The sequence below is a fragment of the Bicyclus anynana genome, chromosome 20, assembly GCF_947172395.1.
Source record: "Bicyclus anynana chromosome 20, ilBicAnyn1.1, whole genome shotgun sequence".
Taxonomy (NCBI): domain Eukaryota; kingdom Metazoa; phylum Arthropoda; class Insecta; order Lepidoptera; family Nymphalidae; genus Bicyclus; species Bicyclus anynana.
The window spans coordinates 2,912,678-2,939,640 of record NC_069102.1 but is presented as its reverse complement, the minus strand read 5'-3'; positions in this window follow the sequence as shown (position 1 = coordinate 2,939,640).

Here is a 26,963-nt window from a genome sequence, read left to right as displayed (position 1 = left end):
ATAATAAGCATGGTTAAAGTTAAAGCTTAGAGGATTCCCAGCGCATTGTTTATTTGTACCTACTGCTAAAGTCATATTTAAACAAATATATAACAGTCCAGTATACTACTATCACTTAACTGGCTATAAATTTGTCAATCTATGGCTGTTTAGAAATAAGAAACTTACAATGTCTCTAAAAACCTACGTAAATATGCCCCATAAATCTATGTATATTTCTTTGCTTAAAAAATACTCAAGAATTGGCTGTATGGTAAACAAACTTTGCCTATCACCGATGGGGACAGATTAAGAAAAAGGAAATTCTGTGCAGAAGCTCATTAGAAACATGAGATTTGAGTATGTATATATGTACTATTTGACTACTTACAATGAGAATTTCTCAGAGTGTAATTTTAGCTTCTTACACAACACAAAATATAGTTTTGTGGTTTTAATTCGAGTGCGTCTAATATCTTTCCGCGAATATTAAACCGTGACAAGTTTCTTGTTTCTTGTTCCTGTACTATATTTACATTTTAGGTAGGTTAATATATGTACATATAGAGTACAGTTTGTAAATGTATTTATTATATTTAGAAGATTCTTAGCTTTAATTTAGCTTGCGACTTTGCCCACATTTATTTTATTTCATATAGGAAATTATTAAGAATATGCTCTATTTAGGCATATTTGAAAATATTCAATTGTTCATCTTTTGCCTTGTGAACGGCTGTACCGATTTTGATGAAACATAACTAAAAACATCCGAATAATTTCACTTGTTAAAACTACGGTGCCACTGGCAGACACAAACACATACATAGTTGAAAAAATAATAACAAATGTATTATGATTCAAAATGAATCCTTGAATAAATGAAAGATTTTGGCTTTGATTTTATTTACCTTCCTTTATGTTGAATGGTGAATGAACTGCATGCAAGCTTATTTACTAACTACGAGAAACTTTATTCTTTTTTTTTTCTTTTTTATTATTTACAAGTTAGTCCTTGATTACAAGATTCGCAAATCCTCTCGACAGGGGTTGCCTTTTTTTTTTTATTTTTAGTCTTGACAAGTTCGCCCTTGACTACAATCTCACCTGATGGTAAGTGATGATGCAGTCTAAGATGGAAGCGGGCTAACTTGTTAGGAGGAGGATGAAAATCCACACTCTTTGGTTTCTACACGACATCGTACCGCAACGCTAAATCGCTTGTCGGTACGTCTTTGCCGTTAGGGTGGTAACTAGCCACGGCCGAAGCCTCCCACCAGCCAGACCTGGACCAATTAAGAAAATCTCAATCTGCCCAGCTGGGGATCGAACCCAGGACCTCCGTTTTGTAAATCCACCGCGCATACCACTGCGCCACGGAGGCCGTCAAGATATTTATAGTAATAAGGCCGCCTTTGCATGCTAAGTTTACATTAATTGTTTTAATGTTTTTATTTATTACTGTATTTTTGTGTGCAATAAAGTATTTCTTCTTCTTCTACAATCTCACCTAACGGTAAGTGATGAAGCGGGCTAACTTGTCAGGAGGATGAAAATCCACACCCCTTTCGGTTTCTACAAGACATCGTACCGGACACACTTAATCGCTTGACGGTAAGTTTTTGCCGGTAGAGTGGCGGGTGTAACTAGCCACGGCCGAAGCCTCCCACCAGCCAGACCTGGACCAATTAAGAAAACCTCAGACCAACCGCCGCGTATACCACTGCGGCCGGCAAAACTAAAAGAGAGGTACTAGTATGTCTATAACACTCATGAAAAAAAATGATTTTATTTTGATGAGCTCATAGTGATTGATTCATAGACGAATGAAATGAAATGAAAAACAAGAGACGTTAGGCAGAAAAAACGCAACAATTTTTGGTAACGCTTGACTGGCAGGCGAACTGTTTCTCAAGGAAATTCCAAGGATATAAGGACAATAACTGAAAAATTAACAAGTAAAGACCACCCAAAAGGGGAGCTTTAATATATCCCATAGTTTCGTCGAGTTGATTCACTCCTTATCAGGATGATGATAAGAATAAGCGCGGCTTTCCCTGTCTGTCAATGGGCTTGTTTGAGCGACCTCACACGACGTCACAGCGTATTAGAGAATAATGTTTGTTAAAAATCCATTTTCTAATGAAAATTAGACCTTGAAAAATAAATTTCCCTATACTGACGAACAATGCTAACTAGCCGTGATAGCCCAGTGGATATGACCTCTGCCTTCGATCCTGGAGGGTGTGGCACGAATCCGATCCGAGGCATGCACCTCCAACTTTAAAGTTGTGTGCATTTTAAGAACTTATTAAAATATCACGTGTCTCAAACGGTGAAGGAAAACATCGTGAGGAAACCTGCATACCAGATAATTTTCTTAATTCTCTGCGTGTGTGAAGTCTGCCAATCCGCATTGGGCCAGCGTGGTGGACTATTGGCCTAACCCCTCTTATTCTGAGAGGAGACTCGAGCACGGGGGTGAGCCGAATATGGGTTGATCATGATGATGATGATGATGATACTGACTAAATACGTTTATTCTTGGACAATTGAGGACCTGCCGGCGTATTCACTAATTTGTTTTTTATTGACAACCTATTACAATCAACTAAGAAATGTCATCTACCTACTGTCTGATATCCACGAAGGGTTGTCAGTAAGCACCGGATGACATTTGATACATAGAATTTTAATTCCGTATTTGTCAACTAACACACGTCAAAGTTAGTGAATTGGCCTGCTGCTGGCATGATCACTAATTTGGTCTTTATTACCAACCTATTAAAATAAACATCAAATAGAAATGTCATCTACCTACTGTCTGATATCCACTAAGGGTTGTCACTAAGCCCCGGATGACATTTGATACATAGAATCTTAATTCCGTTTATGCCAACTAATATAGTCGAAGTTAGTGAATTACCCTGCTCCAACTTACCTTCCAAACTTCATACTTGGCTGCCGTACTTATCTTTGGTAGGCAACGATATTTTATACTAGAGATAAGGCACTAGCGCATCAAAACTGAGGCGGACAAATGTGCATAATAAACGTAATTTTCGTAGTCGCATAATTGACGTAGTCGTAATTTCAACAAATTTTATAATATACTTAAATATATAATGTAAGTATACACAAAATTGTACGAGTGTGCGCTCAGATGGAGTGGCTAAATTCGAATTTTTGCGATGATTTTGTAGACACGTACTTTATCATAGTAGAATGGGCTGGCAAACTTATAGTCTTTCTAAAATGAGGTATCCCATCTCTATCTCAGGCTATCTCTCCATAAGTGCTGTATTAAAATTTAGACCATCTTTAACAAAAACCGGAAATATAAAGAAAAAATACATCAACCTTGTAAGTTACATTATCATGTCTCACAACTCACAGCAGTACGTCACTTTAGTTATCTCCGTACGCTTCAATTGCTAATAAGCAAAAGTGAAATATAAAATAGATATTAGATTCTTACACAACCATTATAAGTATAGCTTTTATAGCACTCTACAAATATTCAATAATACGTAGTCAATTGAGCGTTTGAGTAATGCTGATATTTGCGTTTTATGCCTTGGTTACTTTTAACAATGAACTAAATACGGGCAAAGAATATAATTTGTACAGACGTTTCAATTTTTACTTGCGGCATTGTGGGAATTTTGCTTACAAAATTGCAACGGCTTAGTATTAGTATGTAATATATATGCCATTAGTATGTATGTATTGATTTTATTTAATTTTTACATTTAATATGTTTTTTTCTTGCAAACGTTTGCAATTTTTTATTCACATTTAAACTAATCATGTCACATATGATCTGTTTATTACTATTACCTATTTTATTCATTATTAATTTTGCTGCGACGCTTGAGTAAATCCATGAGAATCCATCCATATTGAGCGTCATTGTGTCCCCTGCGACAATAAGTCAACGTTTACAAATTCAGAACTGAAACGGAACAGAAACGGTTCTGGGTTGATACCAACCAGTTATACCATGGGCTTAAAGAATTCAAAATTTATGTAATTCAAAATTAATTTATTTTAAGTAGGCGTAGTTTTGCATTTCTGAAACGTCAAGTTTGACTATCTAATTTTTTTTAGCAATTATTTAGTTTGATTTTTTGTATGTAGGATTTAAGTCTAATTAGTATATACACACGTGAATAATTAATTACATTAGTGAGTTAGTTGTATTTCTCATATAAGCGAATTTTATGTAATTCTTGTGAGAAAATAAAGATCTTAAACCAGATCTAATTTATTGACTGTAGTAGGCATAATATACCTAATGCCACATCTGCAAAATCGGCAAATACAAAGTAACGTCAAAATTCTTATGCAGGTACTTATAACCACCCGTCGCGCTGTGCATTGCCTATACACATAAAGGCCCCCATGATTTTTCCATGTCAATTAAACAAGTACCGCGAACAAAATGTAACATGTCCAAATTTTACGGTGACAAAGTTCCAATAAACCTTCAATGGAAACTATTTGGTCGGATGATTTTATCACAAATAGTTTAATAGACCAAATAGTTAGAAACCAAGTAGTTTTGTAGTCGTCGTTGAATTTCCTATACCACCTCCTTGTGTTTCTTTAATTTGAAATACGTATACATTGAAAAATTAGGAATTTGTCGCACGACCCCTTAAAACACTCGTTAGTTAACCCAAATGCTCAAACGTGCCTATGTAATCTGAATTCTGGAAAAAAACTTTTTTCATATGTTTCCTAGCATAGGTAAGCTTTTCGCTTTTCATAGGCGAGTTTGAGAAAAAAACTACCAATTTTTTTATTTGCCTTATGTTTTGGAGCCGTTTTAAGCTTCCATATATGCAAATTAAGATGTTGTGAGGAATCTATAGTCCAAATTTTTGACTCCATCATCAGACCATCTCACTAATTGTCAGTAAAGAATACGTATACCAAATTTTGGTCCAATGCGAGGAAGTGGTTCTAATTTGGCTTTTAAGATTTGAATCATAACTAACAGGGGTAAAGTTAAATAAAATCTCGATGGAACCTTGTCACAGTAACGCGCGTATTATGACGTGTGCAGTGAACAGTGTGTAATGGTACTCGAACACATGCGTCGTGGGTTCGATGCTTATTGAATTTGCTTGGAGATGTTTTTATCGTGTTTTGTACCGCCCCTGCTGTTAGTTGTAACCTTTTTTTCATTGTTATACAAAGTAGGTTGCAAATTCTGTGGTAATGGGCCTTTTATTATTGTATACAACTTTTGTTCACGGGTTTGTTCGCGTTTGGAGTTACGCTCCAACTTTGCTAATTGAAGGAGGTTGTAAATTTTTTTGTTTGAAAGAGTAAATACTTCCAGATTGGTCCCATTTAATTTTCATGAAATTCGGTTTCGTAATTTTGTGTTAAAATCAAAATACTGAAACACTCGTCATTGAAGTCGGTTCCATCTTTATGTTAAAAAGATTATTATCTAATGAACCGTTTTCGGAAAACAAAAATTTAGGTCTAACATCGATTTGAATATGAAATTGACTTTGAAAATTCTCTGTAAATCTGTTTTACGAGATTAATAAATTCAAAACTGACTAATGAACAGGCCGTGCTAACCAAACCCATACTATATCTACTCGTAAATTAATTACAGATAGTCATAGATTATATCATATCTCTCTCCCTAATGAGGAGGTCATCTGGAACTTAGACCAAATTATGTATTTATATTATTTTAATACAGCAGAAGAGTCTATTTATTTGTTCGTTTGAATGATCGCACTAATCTCAGCATCCACAGGTTTGTATGTTTTGTTTTTCGAGGAAGGCTACTCTACGAGCAGTAGGAGAGGAGCATCAAAATAAAATGCGGCAAAATCCATAAATATAATCCTATTTGGGAACTGTATCTAGTGAACTTTACGTCATATACTTGACTTTTGGGTAATGTTGTAAAAGTCATGTACGACGGAATAGTTCTCCTGTAAATGGTTTTAAAAGATTTTTACTCGGACGAAGTCGCTGGCCTCCCCTAGTAAAATATACAAATAACATATCCGTCAGCAATTCCTTACCCAATCGAAGTATGTTCCACCCCCACACATTACATATTAGGGCAGACCCTTGTCTCCTTTGTGAATCTAATAAACAGACGGACACTTGCAAACTATTTGAGCACTTTGATTTGCCTTTTTAACCTACTTCAAAAAGGAGTTTTATAATATAAGTCTTTGATTTTCCTGGAGCAGTAAAAATGTTTTACTTTATTACTGACACGACAAGCCCGACGATAATTCACTTATGTCATCCGGTGGATATCTTACAGTAGCTAGATACCATTTCTCAATAGATTTGTTGTTTATTTTAATAGATTGATAATAATGGTAATGGGCGGGGCACATAGTTCGAAAAGCCGATGGATGTTGGGGTCCCAAAGTGCTGGAATGGCGACCCCGCACTAGTAAGCGCAGTGTTGGCCGACCCCCAACCAGGTGGACTGACGACATCAAGCGAGTCGCAGGGATTCGCTGGATGCAGGTGGCTCAGTATCGTGATGTTTGGAAGTCCTTACAAAAGGCCTGTGTCCTGCAGTGGACGTCCATTGGCTGACATGATGATGATGATGATAATAATAATGTCCAAAATAGTGAATAGGCCAGCTGGATTCCCATCTTAGACTGTTATGTCTTCAATTGTAATGCCACAGTCACTAGAAAGTAATGCTTCTTGGCAGTAAAAAGAAACATGGTGATAATTTCCCGGGTGAACTCTATTACAAAGAACTAACGCATAATAACTAGAATTTTGTTATATAATGATTTATTTATTTTGCAAACATCCGCGAAAAGCTGACGAACCCATGCGACAACGTCACCCAGGTCTGACAAAATACCGACTGTTGACTCTACAATGAGCAATTGCAATTGCACGTTGTAGAGTCAACATCTCCTGAGGATGCTCCGGTTTCGGGGTGAAACGTACGTAGAGAGTATTTTGTCGGACCTGGGTGACGTTGTCGCATGGGTTCGTCGACTTTTCGCGGATGATAGCAAAATAAATAAATCATCTATACTAATATTATAAAGAGGTAAAGTTTGTAAGTTTGTAAGTTTGTAACAATTTTTTGAAATGGGGTAATCTTCGGAACTACTGGACCGATTTTAAAAATTCTTTCACCAGTAGAATGCTACGTTATCGGGGAGTGCTATAGGCTATATTTTATATTTCTATCATATATAACTACTGAGATATCGCGGGTTTTCTCTTACAGGTCAGACCGAAAAACTTACTTATTCGCATGCGCTGCCTCAACCATTGCGTATAACTGAAATAAATGTATGGAGGCTTTTTGAACCTTTAAAAGTTCTACAAAAAAGTCCGCGACACCATATATCTATCTTTTATAATTTAGCAGATATAGTACCTTTAGTACTTTAATAAATTATTTAAATTTTAAACTAAGATTTACGTCATTATTTACACAACTAAACTTAAATCCTTATCAAAATAAATTATTTAATAATCACAAGGATATTTTAGAGATAAGATTTGCCCTTTACAGTATGTTAATTAGTTATATAGTTTCGGAGATAATACAAAATTTCTGAAAGTCGCAGAAATGCCGCTATGTGACGCCCCGCGGTTCCAATTACGTGGTTCCCGTTCCCGTATGAATATGAGGACCAAACATAGCCTATGACACTCGCAAATAATGTAGCTTTCTATTGGTAAAAGAATTTTCCAAATCGGTCCAGTAGATCCAGAGATTACCCCCGACAACCACGCAAACTTTACATCTTTATAGTATTAGCATAGAAGTCGCTTGGGAAATTATAGTCTTTTGGTCATTGCACCACGCACAAAAGGCTGGACCAATTTTGCTGAGGGTAGGGATAGGATAGAGGTAGGGAAGGCGTAGGATAGAGGTAGGGTAGGGGTAATTTAGGGAAAGTGTAGGGTAGGGTAGGGCAGGGTACGGATAAGGTAGGGGTAGTGTAGGGTAGGGGCAAGGTAGAGGTAGGAGAAGGATATGGAACGTATAGGGTAGGGGAGGAGTAGGATAGGGGTAGGGTAGGGTAGGGGTAGGGTACGGGTAGGGTACAGGTAGGGTAGGGTTAGGGTAGGGATAAGGTAGGGGTAGGGTAGGGTTAGGGTTAGCGGTAGGGTAGGAGTAAGGTAGGGGCAGGGTAGGGGTAGGGTAGGATAGGGTATGGATAGGTTACGGGTAGGGTTAGGGTAGGGTAAGGTGGGGGGAGGGAAGGGTTAGCGTTAGCGGTAGGGTAGGAGTAAGGTAGGGGTAGGGTAGGGTAGGGTAGGGTTGGGTAGGTTTACGAGCAGGGTAAGGTAGAGTAGAGAGTAGAGAAATTTACATCAATTTTTACGCGGACGAAGTCGCGGGCGTCCGCTAGTTATATATAATCATGATGAACTACCGCAAAGTAACGCCTGCTTCTATCCAATATTTAAAAAAAAATTGTTATAAATAAATACAGCAGAACACAAATTATAAAGCTAGAGTTTGGCTAATGAAAGTAGAGACTGAAATTGCCCGCCAAATTAAAGAAAAATCGGAGCAAATTCTGAAAATTATAGAGCAAATATTGGAATAACTGAGTTTAATACTTATTTATAGGTAGTAATGTATTCACAAACAAAAATAAATTATGAAAACGTATGTTTTTTTAATTTGTAATAATTTTTTTTTAAATTTGGCAGTCGATTTCAGTCTGTACTTTCACTAGCCAAACTCTAACTAAGGTAATTGAATAAGGAAATGAAAGGAAGACAAGAAAAAGTATTTATGGATATATGATTATGTTACTGTCTAGGATGGAATGCGTTTATTTAGAAACTGTCGAGTTACCAAGTGTCAGGCAATTACTTCCACCAATAAAGATTGTATTTAATCAACGATTAATTTTAACAACTCGAACATTCACAAGGCGCATGACATCACTCCACCGAAACACATTAAAGACACCCCCACGTTTATTACAAGTAAAATTAAGAGGACCAGTGACAGTGTGGACGATTTAAATGAATCTCACTTACCCCTTATCTGGTTTTACTATGCATAACAATGCGTAAGCTAATTTCAACTTTACGTAATAAAAGTTAAAGTTTAATTCAGCATGTACGTTTAGTTGACAATGGTAGTGCGTTTGATCGTGGCATTATCCTGACAATAGTGCTTCGCATTGAACTTACGATGACAAATACTTGATGTTGAATTCTCGACCTTATGTTGTTATCTTTATGGTTGGTTTTGGTTGGGTTTCAATGACAATATCACCACAGGGGTCGAAAAAATCCAGCCCTCGATTGTGACGCCCCGCGAAGTAAGCTATGATCTGTTCCTATACTATCATGTTGCGGGTAAAGGCGGAAAATTGAAGTATGTGAAACCTTCTAAATTAGGTGTTAATAAAATTAATTTTAACTTTTTAATATTCAATATTTTTCATTTAAGTTAATTTTCACTGAAGCGCGTGGTACCAAAATCATACAATATATTAACTTATATTTTGGTTGGTTGTTTGGTTTGTCTTTTAAGATAGCCAATCTATTCTATTCATGATTTGAAGTTGCACAATTCATACGTTGCAAGAACCGCAGATTTAAAAACCAGATGCCAGTATGAGAAGTAGTCTCCTACAACAAATATTAGTAAGCATGATAAGAAAGTAAGTAACGCATCTCCAATAAACTAATGTGTTTCGTTGTAAAAGTAAACGAAGCAAAAGTTTTTGTGTTTAAATTATGTGTTTGTTATTTATATTACGAATCGTTGCACGAAAAGTATCTAATTAAATTTGTAAAATAAACTAGTGATATATAATCACAGGTCCAAATTTTGTCATTCAATACAGTAAAATTAAAAAGCTTAGTAGAGATAAGTAAATTAAGTATATCCCAAATACATTCCAAAGCCAAAAGTAATTGTATAAACAAATTGTTTGAAGTAAAACATCATGAAAGATAGAATGGCGGAAAAATACCTATATCATTTTCAATATTTCTTTGGAGTAATGAAAAAATATATACCAGTGGTTATGGTTATTATCCTCAAGTTTAGTCACTTGTAAAGATATTTTTGTATCCCTAGTGTTCTTATGAGTATTCTAAATAACGACTCAAGCGCTCTAAATAAATAATCGGTTGAAAAGTTGAAGTGTGAATTAGTAATGACTAAAAAACCTCACTTTCACAACACAGTTTAAGAACGTGATGTTTATCTGACTGTGAAATTCGTTTAAGAGACCTATCCAGCCAGCCAGGTCCAGCTGTAAACGTCCTGCTGGTAATGAAGATGATGAATAAAATAAATGGCCTAGTCAAAACCTTTCTATATTTTGACAATTATTGATGTTTTACAAAAGATTTACGTTAGCAGACGTTTTACAATCGACCAAAATTCCAAGTTGCACCGCAACGCAGATTAGGACCTATGAATAGGAGTAATGAAATAAATATTTTGCCGGTAGGGCAGATTCGGTGCCGCCTGGATGCTCGGGCCCCCAAATTGGCGAACCGGCAGTTTCGTAAAACACCCGAATTGTTTGGAGTAAAGCACCATGAGAGATTGCGTGAGATTGGGTGGAAACTAACTACTGCTTTTTGTCAGTTATAGAACGGCGGAGTAAATCATTCGAATGAAGGTATTATGGATGGGCGATGTGTAATGAAAATGTACGAGTCGAAATAGGTAATAATATGGTACTTTTATAGTAGTTTGAAATTCATAATTAATTTATTTAAAGTAGGCTTTCTTTACATGCATTTTTGAACGCTAGGTTCTTTCTGTTTTTAGTGACTAGTTACTTTGTGACCTTTTCGGAAGGCAGGATTTGCTGAAAAGAGCCGACCGAAATTATTTTTATTTATATGATTTCAAGATGTGCTAGATTCCCCAAAAAATCTTCCTAATAGTTTTAGTGAATTAGCAATTTTAAATATTAAAAAAACATGATGAATTTTTGAGCTTTCAATGGCTTTATGTCTTTTCTCTTTTTTTCTTTTCTTTAGAGGAAGAGTTGAAAGATGGTGGTGGATTATGGATGGTGTGTAATGAAAACGTAGATTCGAAATAGGTAATAATACGCTACTTTTATTGTAGTTTCAAATTCATAATTCATTTATCTAAAGTAGACTTTATTTAAATGCACTTTTGAACGCCAGGTTCTGTTTTTAGTGACTAGTTACTTTGCGACCTTTTCGGAAGGCAGTATTTGCTGAGAAGAGGCGACAGGAGTTACTTTGGTTTATCTGATTTCAAGATTAGTAGTTATGTACCTACTAGATTCACCAAAAATTGTCCTAATAGTTTTTCTTAATTAGCAAAACTATTAACAAACATGATGAACTTTTGAACTTTATTTCAAAGGCATATATATAGGTTTTAATGTCTTTTCTCTTTTTTTTTCTTTATTGAAGATGAATTGAATGATGCGTAAAACACCCAAATTATTTGAAGTAAAGCATCATGAGAGATGCATCATGACCATACATTTTTCTAGTTTCGATCGTAGAAAGAGAATCGACGTACCACTTGGTTAGGAGGGCAGACATCTTCCAAGCAATACTAGCCTTAAAACTCGTTTAAAGCCACGTGGCTATGAGGCTAAAATAAATATAAAAATAATCCGTCTGTACCGCAGTTTAGTAAACAGACTTCCAACTCGACTCAAAGCAACACAAAGGCTTAAATAGCTTAAACCTAAACCGGGAGTGGCTGAAACTAAACAAGTTGATGTTTGACGAACTGATTCCATCCCTGGGAGAGCACATCTGCTGAGCTGCTCAGCACACAGCTTGCCGCTCTCGGGATGAATGTTTTAATACTCTCTGTATTTTGAGATTACGGAATAATATAGTGTTTAGATTTGGATACTTTGTTGTTCAATTTTATTGAGTTTTGAGATAATTTTTAGGGTTTCGTAGACAAGAAAGAACCTATTAGGTGGACCGTGGTACTTTTTTTTCTGTTTGCGTATAGGGTAGTTGACTCATATCAAATTTAATATAAACAATATTAATTTCGTGTAGTAGGTACATGGGATAGGGTCTCAAATATATTATCGATATTAATTAATAAAAGTTAGGGATTTCTAATAAAACTCAATTTGAAAATTATATATTTTTAAATTTGTCAAAAACGCTATCCATTTTGTGACGTCATGATGTTACTTAATGTACTTAACGTCAAATTATAATTTTTGTCAAACGCTCCTTTTGTAAGGGATTTGTTAACAAGTTGCATGTAATGACGTCTCAAAAAATATGATATTTTTTTTTAATCTAGTACGAATGATAATGAACTAACTATTTTTAAGACCATTTAAACGAAAGTGTCAACTGGCCTATTTCCGTAGGCTCTTTTAATGAAACCTTAAATATCACGTGTCTCAAACGGTGAAGAAAAAGAGCGTGAGGAAACCTGCATACCAGATAATTTTCTTAATAGGGATGATGACAGTTTTTTAAATTGTATATAAATTAAGAGTATACTAATAGCAAAGCAATTTTGTAAAAGTAACAGGGTATCTGCGATCATTACTTTCGGAGCTACAGGGATTTAAAGGGTCAAATTTGCGGCGCTGCCGCGGATCCCTGAAAAACGCTCCATACAAAATGGCACGATTTAGTGACGTCGTTGGCTCGCTGATCGTTAGGTTTGTATGGGCGTTCAAACAAAATTACTAATATCTTTGTTATTTGTGCGTTTATGTTTATAGTTCATTCATTGAAAAATGTCACATTTAATGTAAGGTAGCTAAAACTGTATGACTTTTCATCTAATTACGATAAAAAAAAATTAATAGATTTTGAAATTTTATAATCTTATTTATTTTGCAAATATCCAGACAATCTTTGCTTTTTATGTATAAATCAGTTAACATTGATCTTATTTACCCGAATGTATCATAAAAATCAATATATTCAAACCCATCCCCATTCTCTGCGTGTGTGAAGTCTGCCAATTCGCATTGGGCCAGCGTGGTGGACTATTGGCCACTCTCATCTTGAGTGGAGACTCGAGCTCAGCCAAAAATGGGTTGATAATGATGATGATGATGAAGTAAAGGCGAAGTTACGAGGGTTCCAAAGCAAAGGTCTGAGAAGAGCCCACAACAAACTCAGCCAACTTCCTTTACAATCAGCCATTTAAGCTGTATTGGCGGAATTTAGTGGTGTTAGAGCCCCATGTGTCCGTGAGCACGTTAAAGCCGTCGATCTCAGTCCTGATAATTAAGGTTGTAGCTCATTAGAGCGACCCGACACCCGACCCGCACCGCCTCGCCGCGGGTGGTTAATATTCTTCTTAAATGGATTTGTATGAGCATGCGCTCACTACATCAACTTCTTACCATCATCAGATCGCCTCGCTCGCGAGGTGTCTACGCGCGGACAGCGAGTGGAGCACTCGATGATAGCTACGTCTAGTAGGTGTGACATGTGCACCTAGGGCCAAACGCTTGTAGACTACTCGGAAATTCATTGACCACGCGAGGTTCACTGGTGTCAACGTGGCGTCCACCCGAGGTCTACCTGTCGACTACAAGTGACGAGGCAGTGCGGATCAGGTACCGGGTGGCTCTAATGAGCTACGGCCTTTAACATTCAAAAAAGACCGTTAATTTAACATTGTCGCCTTAATATGAGATCAGCGTGGTGGGTCAAAGCTCCATATTCCCTCACCATAAGGAGGACTGACCCTTTAGTGGGCCGTTAAAATAAGCTGATAATGATGATGACGATGACGAAAATAATCCAAACAGTGGAACCTATGACCTCTCAAAGTTAAGTCCGACCTTTTAACCGCGAAGCTCGTGAGGTTTAAGTAACGAGCTATCGAAAATTATACCGCAACAAGAATAGTCTCTTTGTGACATCATAGTTATGTGCAACACAACGTACATACACGAATACGCGTGTGTGTGTACACACAGCGATGTGTAACCGCTGTGTGGCTTAATCTCACTCGTACTGCGCTCTAAGTCTCCTTCAAAATGTGTCATCACACTGAAAGGCACTATTTTCATACGTGCATAGTGAAGGCATAGTAGATTGGCCGCTTCGTAGTTTCTAATAATACCTTTTTATATAAAACCTGTCGGCCTTTTCACTATTTTGGTCTTTATTATCAACCTATTGAGATCAAATTATCAATTGACAAAATCACACTTACCTACTGTGTAATATCCACCAGTAAGCACCTGATGACGTTTTGAAGATAGATAGAAGTTAGAATCTTAATTTCGTATATGTCAACTAGCATAAGTCAAAGATTGTAGCTAAATAAGCAAAAGCATGCTGGGGTATGATTCCAATATTTTACACTCGTCGATGAATCTTTCGGCAATTTTCGTCTTATTCGAATTTGAACTTTATGTTTAATGGATGTCAAAATTAAAATGTAGCTAACAACGAAGTTGCCATGGAAACGAACGATTTTACAGCGCTGTTACTTTACAGAATGCAGTGGCTATTCAAACGTGGGAAGGAAGAAACTAAGTGACAATTTAGACAAAATGAATTTAATTTAAGCAAGTAATAGCAAGTAAATATTAAGTAGAAACATTATTAATATTAGAAAAACAGCATTGTCAAACTTCAAAGTTATAATTAGGGAACGCACAGATTTGTATAAAAATGATCTTAGCCGATCATCATCACTCATTCATATCTAAATCAACTCTAATGAAATGTCTTACGAAGACTACCCTTACTTTGAAGATTTCATTCATCATCATCATCATCATATCAGCCGATGGACGTCCACTGCAGGACATAGGCCTTTTGTAGGGACTTCCAAACATCACGATACTGAGCCGCCTGCATCCAGCGAATCCCTGCGACTCGCTTGATGTCGTCAGTCCACCTGGTGGGGGGTCGGCCAACACTGCGCTTACTAGTACGGGGTCGCCATTCCAGCACTTTGGGACCCCAACGTCCATCGGCTCTTCGCACTATGTGCCCCGCCCATTGCCACTTCAGCTTCGCAACTCGTTGAGCTATGTCGGTGACTTTGGTTCTTCTGCGGATCTCCTCATTTCTGATTCGATTACGCAGAGATACTCCTAACATAGCTCGTTCCATCGCCCGCTGTGTGACTCTGAGCCTTCTTATGAGGCCCATAGTTAGCGACCAAGTCTCGGAACCATAGGTCATCACTGGCAACACGCACTGTTCGAAGACTTTTGTCTTCAGGCACTGAGGAATTTCGGACGAAAAGATGTCGCGAAGTATCCCGAATGCAGCCCAGCCGAGTTGGATTCGACGGTTCACCTCTTTCTCGAAATTGGACCTACCTAACTGGATCATATGTCCTAGGTATATGTATTCGTCTACAATTTCGAGTGCAGCGTTCTCAACTATAACTGGGTGGAGCAATACATGAGCATTACACATTATTTTTGTTTTGCCCATGTTCATTTTCAGGCCCACCTGTTGAGAAACGCTGCTGAGGTCATTGAGCATGGTACTAAGGTCATCCAGAGTCTGTGCCATGATGACTACATCGTCCGCGAACCGCAGTTGAGTGATGTACTCGCCATTGATGTTGATGCCAAGTCCGCCTCAGTCCAGAAGCTTAAAGACGTCTTCCAATGCGGCGGTAAATAGCTTCGGAGAGATCACATCTCCCTGTCGCACTCCTCGCTGCAACTGGATTGGCCTCGTAGTCTGATCCTGAATACGGACTGACATAGTGGCGTTTTCGTACAAACACTTCAACGCTTGGATATACCTGTAATCAATTCGGCATCTCTGCAATGACCTTAGCACAGCCCATGTTTCCACCGAATCGAAGGCTTTCTCATAGTCCACAAACGCTAAGCAAAGTGGCTGGTTATACTCGTGAGTCTTCTGTATAACCTGCCGCAGCGTATAGATGTGGTCTATGGTACTAAAGCCTTTTCGGAAACCGGCTTGTTCGGGAGGCTGGAAGTCGTCAAACCTATTAGCGAGACGATTCGTAATGACTCTCGAGAACAATTTGTAAACATGGCTTAGCAGCGAGATGGGTCTGTAATTCTTCAGCAAGGTGTTGTCACCTTTTTTGAAGAACAGAACCACCACGCTCCTATGCCACGCCTCAGGCGTCGTGCCCTCGTGAATGACGGAATTGAACAATCGCTGAAGGACTTTAAGTATCGGTTTTCCACCCGCTTTCAGGAGTTCTGCTGTGATTCCGTCCTCACCTGGCGCCTTATTGTTCTTCAGGTGTTTGAGAGCCACACTAATCTCGTATAGGCTGACGTCCGGGATATCTTCGGTATAGTGTCGGGTCAACTTGGCTCTGGGGTCCTTAGCCAAGTTGTTAACAGGCTGCTGAGTAGTCGTGTATAGCTGTCCATAGAACTTCTCGACCTCACTTAATAACTCGGGCTTGGAAGAAATCAGATTACCGTGCTCGGTCTTCAAACGCGTCAGCTGCCTCTGTCCAATAGACAGATCTCTGGCGAAAACTTTTGAGCCGCGATTGTTTTCAATCGCATTTTTAATACGCTCGGTATTGAAGTTTCGCAAGTCGCTGGTTTGCGACTTAGAGATCTGTCTACTGATTTGTCGGTATTTTGACGCATCTGCTGAAGACTGCAATCTCATTTCTTGCCTCTCTTCCATGAGTTTAAGTGTATGGTCTGAGAACTTTTTGGTTCTTTTCGTACGGTGGGTCTTATAGAACTTAGACCCAACGGAATGGACAGTTTCCACGAACCTGTTGTTCAGATCGTCCACAGTTTCGCAATTTGCTAGGCAATCAAAGCGGTTCTGCAGTTCTAGTTGAAAGGACTCGGGGTTTTGGATATGGGCACGAGTAGGTCGGAGCGTAGACTTCACCAGTCGATACCGTTCCAGCTGAACGTTGATATTCAACGTGCCTCTAACCATTCGGTGATCGCTACCGGTTTTCACCCTATGGATCACAGAAAAATCGTTGAATATTTGCCGTCTGGTAGACAAGATGAAGTCAATCTCATTTTTCGTGGAACCATCGGGGCTCATCCAGGTCCACTTCCTGTGTGGTGGCTTCTTGAAGAAGGAGTTCATCATAAAGAGGCCCTCCTTCTCCATGAAGTCAGCCAACATTTGGCCCCTATAGTTCCGTTGCCCATACCCAAATCGTCCCACTTTCAACTCTGAACCGCTACGTTCGCCCAGCTTTGCGTTAAAATCCCCCATCACAACATTGTAATATGAGTTTGAGGCATGTATGGCTTTAGAAATATCCTCATACAATACCTCTACCTCCTCGTCGGGATGTGTCGAGGTCGGTGCGTAAACCTGTATAACCTTCAACGAATACCGTTTGGTAATTCGGAGGACCAGGAACACTACCCTGCTCGACACACTCTCGACTTTTACAACATTGTTCACGAGGGACTTGTGAACGATAAATCCGACACCACCCTGGGACTGTTGGTCGCCCTCCCGGTAGTAGAGCATGTTGCCGGATTCAAGGATTATCGAGCCCTCCCCCTCTCTTCGGACTTCAGACAATCCTATGACATCCCAGTGCAACTTGCTCATAACTTCTTCCAGCTCGATGACCTTTTCGTCGGACCTCAAAGTGCGTGCGTTGTATGTTGCCAGGTCTAGTCGTCGGGGTTGGCAGCGGAATCTCTGTTACGGTAACGGCGGGGCAAGGGGTGTTAAGAATCTCCGGCAGAGAAGATTTCATTGTTTCCACAAAAATTATTATTTAGCTGTGTGTCTACGATCACGTGCACGTGAAATTCAGTTTTTCGCAAATTTAACCATGGATATTTCCAGGATAAAAAAGCCAATCTAATCAGTTCAGTAGTTTTGGCGTGAAGGAGTATAAATATCATACAAACTTTCGAACATCTTCGATAGTAAATGATGTATGTAGCTCATACCCAAATTCGTTTATTTCAGGCAGGCTTAGTGTACATTTGTTTACGCACTTATAAACGTCAAGTTTGACTACTTATTTGTAAACTACACGTAACTGTCCCATCTCATGTTTTGTTACCACAAGTCTTCTGAATTACAGCTCATTATACAAAAAAAAAATATTCACATTAAAAAATGTACAACTTTTTACGTCGAATTGCAACAGCCATTCCTCTAGTAGCTCACCAAAGCCGCGAGTACATCCGGGCGCGGCAAGAGATCCGGTTTATTTGCGCTTATATTGTGTGGACACAATACTTGAGGGGGATGATGTCGCCGACTGTACTCTACTCTTTCATACAGACTGTAGGCTAAGCATTGTGCTTTGTCTGTAGTTGAGGAAATTCTTTGACGATTACTGACTACCACCTTTATAGAATAGGCCTATGTGTTTTGTCTTTATGTATCTGACTGCTTTATGTATTTTGTGGCTGGCAATTGTGAAGGTATTCATGTGTTGTAATGTTTTCTTCTTTTTTTATATTAAACTAGTGGTTGCCAGCGATTTTGTCCGCATGGAAAAATTTAACCACGACATTCTTTATATTATAATAGCAGACACCGCTCGGTTTTACCCGTAAATCGGTTCAGTAGTTTCAGAGCATATTATCTATATGCAAACAAACAATCAAATCTTTCCTCTTTTTGTATTCTCTGTCTATTAGTATAGAAAAGTAACTTAAGCATGTTGTTTATCTAATAACTTGGTTGCTTGCTTGAAAGATCCAGTAAAATAGATAGAATCGTCCGTTCCAGAAATAGATGTGGACAAATAGATAGATAGACAGACAATATTATATTAAAAAAGAAGTTTTTTATATTTTAGTGTTTCGCATTCTACAAGCACTTGATCAAACAGTTATTTTAAAATCACATACAGACACTTCAGTTTTTAGGAGACCACCTCTACAAACATTTGCAAGACTCAAGTCTTTATCATGGACTTATTAAAATAATAATCACATCAATTGATAAAGTGTCATCTACCTACTATGAGATATCCACCAGTAAGCACCGGATGACAGATGTTTCTCTTTCACAGATGTTTTACACATTTTTTTAACATCAACTATATTTTTTTGCATTACTTATATTCTCCTTTTCCAAGAGTCACAAAGCTTATACTTTCAGACAAAAATAGTGGTGCATTATTATGTGCACTAAACCCAAAACCTCTCGCGAAGCCAATGTGCCTCTAGCGGACGCCCGCAACTTCGCGTGGATTTCAGTATTTCACAAATCCCGCGGGAACTGTCGCGGACTTTTTTTAGAACTTTTAAAGGGACAGAATTGTTTAAAAAAGGAACTTTTTTATTCTGTCACACATGATTTATCTATGCGAAACTTTAACTGTAAACGTAGCGCACGCAGCGTAAGCTCTCAATAGGAGAAAATCCCCGGATTTTGAAACATTCTTCAATGGTGCTCTGCTCCTATTGGTCTTAGCGTGATAATATATAACCTATAGCCTTCCTCGATAAACGGGCTATCTAACACAGAAAACATTTTTCGAATCGGGTCAGTAGTTCCTGATATTAGCGCGTTCAAACAAACAAACAAACAAACTCTTCAGCTACTCGTAACGGCAAAATTCCCATAAATATTTGAACAGCATAAAGAAATACGAATAATTAGTATATTGTCCGTATTTTCGTTTTCCGCCATTCTTCCATCGGGCGGCCGACGCGCAATTATAAATATTTCAATTATAAACCTGACGGATCCGTACTCATATTTTTAGGAGGTGTTCAGATTGCGTTGCGGAATTTTGCAGAAATAATGTAAAAATTCTATTGAAATAAATTCATATTGAAGACGGGAAAAATAAACGACGGAATTCAAGATCTCGATTCGTGTCACTCGACTTTAAAATGTTGCTTTGGGAATTTAAAATATTATTTTACGGAAATAGATATTTCGTGCCAATATTGACGACTTAGTAAATAGTAGTCGCCTAATATTTTATGTTTAACTAGTGTTAAAATTACATCAAAATTCAATTTCAATTAAGCTTTGTTTACAAGCATTTTTGAAACGTCAGGTTGTATAATAATTATAATAATTTAGAACCATGGATTGTTAACGAATCGGGATGAAAAGCAGCCTATATGTTAATCCAGACTAAAATATATTTCCATTCCAAATTTGCAACAAACATACTTACACCACACTTTCACACTTACTTTCGCCTTAATAATATTACGTTGCTCTGTTTATTTTTTGCTGTTCCGAGCCGAGGCAATATATATATATATATATAAGATATCGGGCGTTATAGAATACCTACCCCAAGTCTTACACTGTGAACGGTACACAAAAAGAAAGGGGATGAATAATTTTCATTATCCGCGAGTTAACACTTAGCATGGATCCGGCGGCTCCGAAGACTGACGCTTAATTTATTCCCTCAGTTACGCTTTTACTGCATTTCCACTTTTTATTTCATTATGGATGAATTTAGGGATGAATGTTTAATAAGGATTTTATCTGTGGAGAGCTGTTGATGTTGGATGTGGTGCTTTTTTGTTTAGTGTTTAGCGGGAAAATAGCTTCTCGTTCATTGATTTGCTACATTTTAACAGTTCTGTTATGTTGCATAAAGCAGAACGCATTTTATTCAATAAATTATGTAGTTCTGTAAAGGCACAAAAGAGACGTGGTTAAGCAAGAGTTAGCCTCAATAGCTCAACGGTAAGAACGGTCGGACTCATCACCGAGGGATGGTGGTTCGATCCCGCCCCTTTGGTCTATTGTCGTACCCACTCCTAGCACAGTCTTTCCCGACTAGTTGGAGGGGAATGGGAATATTGGTCGTATTAAAAAAATATATGGCAAATATTCTTTTTTAAAAACAAAAGAAAAAGATTGTTTTAAGTGATCAAATCGATTTTCTCGCAGGCAGAATTTTCTCGATTTCTCGTATCAAGTTTTGGTAAAGTGGCCGGCATTATATTTGGGTAATGGTAGATAATAATGGTTAATAATAATTTGGCCAGGAGATCGTTTAACGTACTAATTTTCATATAAAATATCTTTCATCAATTATTGAGTTTATATTAGATGGTAAGAGCCGAGATAGCCCAGTGGCCTCTGCCTCTAGATTCGGAGGGCGTAGGTTCGAATCCAGTCCGGGACATAACGTTCAACTTTTCAGTTATATGCATTTTGAGAAATTAAATTTCACGTTTCTCAAACGGTAAAGGAAAAACATCGTGAAAAAACCTGAGAATTTTCTTAATTCTCGATATGTGTGAAGTTTAGCAATCCACATTGGTCCAGCGTGGTGGACTATTGGCCTAAGCCCTCTCATTCTGAGAGGAGGCTCGAGCTCAGCACTGAACCGAATAAGGGTTGAGAATGATGATGATACAGATGGGTGAAGGTCGTTTCAAATACAAATCTTAGACTAAAGACAAATGTCGACCAATAGCGGCAGACAATATGTCTTTTCTCATCACTAGATGACATTGACCCATGCTATAGGTCTAATATATTACTTTGATTACTATCTGCCCCATACAATATTAATATCAATTACAAGTATTGTAAATGGAGAGGCGCGTGGCGCCGCGGGCGTGTTTGTTATTCGCACTGGATTTGTCCCCGCTGACTGCTCCCATAATAATCAAACGTGACTGAGTGGAAAATATTCTAGTCTCTATCCATACTAATGCTATAAATGCAACAAGACTGCATGTCTGTCTGTCTGCCTACGTGTTTGTTACCTTGCAATATAAGATGGAAGGCTAACTTGTTAGGATGAGCATCGATATAAATCGATAGATGGGTCCCTCGATACTAAAGAACGCGCAATGTGTCATTACCCAAAGACGTGCACGCATATCTTATCTTACTACGTAACAAGCGTATGCTGTGAGTGGACGAGGACTTAAAAAAATATTTACTGTTTTTTTTTTCATTTTAAGCCTTCGTGTTCATTTTGAAAGTGTAAAAACACAAGCCACAACATGAATAAAGAGAAATGTGTTACGAGTGATGACGTACTCAATGTGCGAAACCAATGACAATTCCGCGACGCTTTGAGGCCCATCTAACGATCTACGATCGATGAGGATGAGGATGAAGATCCACATCCCATTCGGTTTCTACAAGACATCGTAGCGGAATGCAAAATCGCTTGGCGGCTAGACAGCCGAAGCCTCCTAGACCTGGTCCAATTAAGAAGAGCTCAATCGGCCCAGCCGGAGATTAAAGCCAAGGACTTCCGTCTTGTACATCTACCGCACATACCACTGCGCTATTCAGGCTGTCAAACTTCTAATCTATCTAATACATAAAGCTGAAGAGTTTGTTTGTTTGTTTGGTTGAACGCACTAATCTCAGGAACTACTGGTCCGCTATTTTAGTTTTCCGCTATAGAAGTTTAGATAGCCCATTTATTGAGAAAGGTTATAGGCTAATAGTCCACCACGCTGGCCCAATGCGGATTGGCAGACTTCACACACGCAGAGAATTAAGAAAATTCTCTGGTATGCCGATTTCCTCACGGTGTGTTTCCTTCACTGTTTGAGACACGTGATATTTTATTTCCTAAAATGCACTCAACTTAAAAGTTGGAGGTGCTTGCCCCGGACTTTATTCAATGGAATCGAAGGCAGAGATCATATCCACTCGGCTATTTCTATAAGATGCTTAATCAGGTTTTTGGTTTGTGTTTACATTTGATACTTTCGCACTCGAGCTACAGAAGGGAGATGTTGATGAAATATTTGCAATGTGTTAAGCAAGTGACAAGTACGTGTAGACAAAGTCATCGTGTGCACGACGCGTGAACACTGCCCGTTTGATGTGTCGCGTGCCTCCAATCGTGCGCCGATCAATCGAAGCGTTTCATTTCGACTACACGACGTGATTATGTTTATCCGATTTCAAAACATGAGGTTTGTAGAACTTATCTTTTTACCCGACTGCAAGAAGGGTTATGTTTTTCGCGCGTATCTTGTATATATATGGATGTAATATTTTTTATGTATACTAATATTATAAAGCTGAAGAGTTTGTTTGTTTGATTGAACGCTAATCTCAGGAACTACTGGTCCGATTTGAAAAATTCTTTCAGTGTTATTTTCAGCCCATTTATCGAGGAAGGCTATATACTATATTTTATCCCCGTATTCCTACGGGAACGGGAACCACGCGGGTAAAACGTTGGATCTACTACCCCATATCGACCGCTGTACGGATTTACGTAATTAGTTTATCGTTAGACTTAAAAAAAAACAAGTGCTAACCAATTAGAAAACAGTTGGGACCCATTAAATAATATAGAGTTATAGACTAAAATTATTCCTTCTAATATTTTTCCCGACTGTTAGTGTATACATAAAAGCTAATTGCTAAAATTAGCTTTTATGTTTATTGCAGTCGGGATATTTTTTTTTTTATTTGATGTTTAGTCTAAGTATTCAGTGATGAAACTCCATTGGCCTATAAGGACTTGTATCCAAGGCCGTAAAATAAATTTAAAAAAAAACTCCATTGAATTAAATACGTATTAAAGCCTCAATACCTTTACACTGATTTCACATTAAAGTAAAGGAGCTGACGTCAGCCGAGAGGTTTTGGGTTCGATATCCGTCTGTTGGACTATCGTTGTAGACTATATATACCTACTTTGATTACTACAGACTAATAGTTTATTACTCCAATTAAAAGTGTTTCCCACTAATTGGAGAAGAAGTTAAATTGTGGTCATGTTTAAAAATGCGGCAAATATTCTTTTTATAAAAAAAATATTGCTCCTTTTGAAAAAGTCATTTAATTAAATAATGTGTCAAAAATTAGTGCAATCTGACGAGCCCTTTTGACTAATCGAATGCTCATTTAACTCAACTATAAGCTATAATGTGTTTTAAAATTCCGTTGATTTTGTTTATATGTATTGATTAAAAAAACCATTATGATTATCACTTCAATATTTCGCTGTAAAACATGTTTTTAATAGATGTCAATAAATAGTGCTGTCAATAAGTAATAAAACATGATCACACGATAACAATTTCAACACTTCACCAAACAACACAAGTGTGTTGTCACAAAACGCTCTAACACGCATCCCGTCAAATTAAACGACAATTATCTCAACACCATCTCAATATTGCCGCTTTTAGACCCCGCGGCACGTGCGCGACCTGTGTCGATATTAGTTTTTTATTTGACTACCCTCCCCCCTTCAAAAGTTGTCAACGTGTATCGATATAAAACTACTATCGTCCCACCACTATTACTATACACTCAACTTGTTATACTATAAATTGTACTACATTGCAATAAGGTTTAAATTCAAATGACATTAAGTTTTCAAATGCTAAATTTAAGTTGGTATTTGTACAGTTTGTCGTTTGCTCAACGGATATTAGGGCCGCGTTTGAGTGGCGTACTATTTGACAATGTTCTTTGTGATGGATGTCCATTCCCATGGAAATTGTATTACGTACGGATTTCGTTGTTTTTCGTACGGCGTTTTGAGTCTGGAGTAGTTGGGTATCGCTTTAGGCGGTGAGATTGATCCAATATACATACACGAATAATGCTCGTGTAATACATTTATTTTTATTTTATTTTTCAATAAAGCGCATAAAATTAGAATTAGAATTACAAATAAACAGTAAGATAAGAAAGAGTATATTTTTAATATAAATTATCGGTTTATAACTTACTAGTCAATGCCAGACGGCTTAACCCACGTAGTTATAGTAAATATAGTCTATAAAACTCACAAATAACGTGGCTTTCCGCAGTAGATCCGTAGATTACCCGCCAACAACACAAATTATACTTTTTTTATAATAAATTCAAAATTCAAAATCATTTATTTTAATAAGGCTCAGTTTACAAGCACTTTTCAAAGTATAGACTAGCAATATAAGTACAGACTAGCGGACTCAGTCAAGTTTCTCTTTGTCTTATTCTACTGGACAACTTCACCCCATTAGCTAGTAACCAATAAGCCAATAATCAACTACAAACAGACACTTTAACCGCTTATATATAAGTAGCAATTACTTAATGCTAATAAGTAGCTTTTTTGTTCTTAAAGAAATATACGTACGACTACAAATCTTGAAGTTATCGCTTACATAATATTTAATTATCAAAGGCAAGGTATTTTTTTTTCGTTTTGGACATCCTTAGAAAAGATTGTGAGAAACCTGGTACAGTCTTATCAATACGGTTCGCTATCATTTGCTGAGATGGTGTCAAGTGCTTAGGTCATTTTAACTGTTGCCTATGCTGTTGCCGAAAGCGCCAACAATTATTTGGCCTATTAACACAGATTAATCAATAATATACAGATGGAGCGTACGGAACACGACGGTGTCATACCCGTCACAAAAACGAAAAAAGTGACGTGGTCATTGCGTGAAATCGTTAGATTTGTATGGGCGTTCAAACAAAATTACAAATATCTTTGTTATTTGTGCGTTTATATCTATACTTCAAGAAATGAAAAATTCCACATTAAATGTAAGGAAGCTAAAAATGTATGAATTTTCATCTAACCAATCAAGAATATCTCTTAACCATTCGCTGCCCGCAAGTATTTTATCGAAAAGTCCGTCTGCGTTGAAGAAGCCGACAGTCAGGGAATGCGTTTTTAATCTACCGTTGTGAGCCATTTAAAAAATCTTTATATTCCTCTATCGCGCGGAGCATGATACTGTGCTCGCCTATTGCCCTTAGTTTACTTTATATTTTTTTACATGTCACGTAACGGATACGATGGGCGACCGGTCGTCCATTTAGAAGTCAAGAGGTTAAAATCAATATATTCAAAGTCAAACGTAGTCATCATCACCATAGTGTATATAAATGCATTGTTAAATAGCGACAGCGTAGCAGCCTGCGTAGCTCGTAGCTCGTAGCGTATGTTTGTAGCGCGTTGACAGCAAATAACCGTTATTTAAATAAAAATATTTTAAAAAAGCTGTTTTCTTTACAAAGTATACATGTATACATATAATACGTTTTGTTTGTCGAGAATAAAGTAGTTAAGTAGAAAATCCATTCACGAAGACGACGACGAACCAATATCACACTATTATTATTAAGGCAAAAGTTTGTGTGTGTGTGTTTGTGTGTGTGTGTGTGTGTGTGTGTTTGTTACATTTTGATAGCACTACTAATGGACTAATTTGGCAAAATTTTATAATGGAGATAGATTATATCTACTATACTAGCCTAGCTGACGCCGCGCGGTTCTACCCGCTTGGTTCCCGTTTCTGTAGGAATACGGAGATAATATATAGCCTATAGCCTTCCTTTATGGCTAATGGGCTATCTAAAATAATTCAAATCGGACCTACAGTAACAGTTTTTAAAATTGTTCATAAATAATAAAAAAAATACAAAATATAATGCGAATCAAAAATTTTTAAAATTCAACCTTTAAACAGAAATAGGGCTGGAATGTTTACATTGATTTTCACGCAGACGAAGTCGCGGGCGTCCGCTAGTATTATCTATACTAATATTATAATGCTGATGAGTTTGTTTGTTTGTTTGTTTGAACGCGCTAATCTCAGAAACTAATGGACCGATTTGAAAAAATCTTTCAATGTTAGATAGCCCAGATATCGAGGAGGAGAGGAGGAGGAGATTCTTACGGAAACGAGAATCACACGGAAGAAAACACTCGGTGTAGTGGATTGAAAAAACCAGAATTTCACGCGAACGTAGTCACGGGCGACCGCTAGACGCTACAACATTATTTTGTAAACAACCTAACAATAACCAAAAACAAGTATAAATTTAATATACCGAGAGTTATTTCAGTAGCTTTCCACAGTCCATAAGGAACATTTTCCTCCTAAAAAAATTTCCTCCGCGTCTTCATCAAAAAGGTATTTCATTAAGTCGCCGGCACTTGAAAGAAAAGATCGCACATTCTAGGATGCCATCGACTTTTCTAATGAAGAATGTCCATTTTAAAAAGGCCGCGACTTCTTTCTTTGGACGCCATTGTTTTTTTTTGTCCCCGCCTCAGACTTGTCGATTGCGCTTTTTTCAAACGATTGAAGAGGTTCTAAATTTTTTCTAATAGATATATACGTAATTTAGTA